We start from the raw sequence: 1,361 nt of genomic DNA on the forward strand, positions 1-1,361 counted from the left end.
TAATACATCCAAGAGGAATAGAAGTCAGGAAATCATCAAACTCAGGGCTGAAATCAACCAACTTGAAACAAAATGAACTATACAAAGAATGACCAAAACCTGTACCTGATTCTTTGAGAAAATTAACAAGATAGATAAATCTTTAGACAGAATAACCAGAGGGCACAGAGACAGTATCCAAATTAACAAAATCAGAAAGGAAAAGGGAGAATAACAATAGAAACTAAGGAAATAAAAAAAAAATATCAGATCCTACTACAAAAGCCTATGCTCAACACAACTAGAAAATCTGAATGAAATGGACAATTACCTAGACAGATAAGAACTACCAAAGTTTAATCAGGATCAGACAGACTTTCTAAATGGTCCCATAATCCCTAAAAAATAGACATTGACAGTCTGCCTACCAAACAAAGAACAGGACCAGATGGTTTTAGTATAGAATTCTATAAGACCTTCAAAGACGACCTAACACCAATACTCTTCAAACTATTCCACAAAATAGAAACATAAGAAACACTACCGAACTCGTTTTAAGAAGCCACAATTTGGTTGATACCAAAACCACACAAAGATGTAACAAAGAAAGAGAACTTTATACCAATTTCTCTTATGAATATCGATACAAAAATAATCAATAAAATTCTTGCCAACCCAATCCAACAAAACATCAAAATTATCATTCACCAAGATCAAGTAGGCTTCATTCCAGCAACACAAGGATGGTTCAAGATACAGAAATCCATCAATGTAATCCACTACATAATCAAACTCAATGAAAATATTTACATGGTCATTTCATTATGCTGAAAAAGCATTTGAGAAAATTCAGCATCCTTTTTTTGTTAAAGGTCTTGGAAAGAACAGGAATTCAAGGCCATACCTAAACATAATAAAAGCAATGTACAGCAAATCAGTAGTCAACATCACACTAGATGGAGAGAAGCTTGAAGCAATCCCACTAATATCAGGGACTAGATAAGGCTGCCCTCTCTCTCCATATCTAATCAATATAGTACTTGAAGTTCTAGCTAGAGCAATTAGACAAGAAAAGGAGGTCAATGAGATAAAAATTGTAAAGGAAGAAGTCAAATTATCACTATTTGCAGATGATATGATAATATATTTAAGCAACCCAAAAAAACTCCACTAGAGAACTCCTACAGCTGATGAACAATTTCAGCAAAGTGCCTGTATGTAAAATTAAATCAAGCAAATCAGTAGCTTTCCTATTCTAAAAGAGTAAACAGGTAGAGAAAGATTAGGTAAATGACACCCTTCAAAATAGCTATAAACAATATAAAGTATCTTGGTGTGACTCTAACCAAACAAGTGTAAAATCTGTATGACAGGAATTTCGG

This window comes from Apodemus sylvaticus, chromosome 7 (genome assembly GCF_947179515.1).
Source record: "Apodemus sylvaticus chromosome 7, mApoSyl1.1, whole genome shotgun sequence".
Lineage (NCBI taxonomy): Eukaryota > Metazoa > Chordata > Mammalia > Rodentia > Muridae > Apodemus > Apodemus sylvaticus.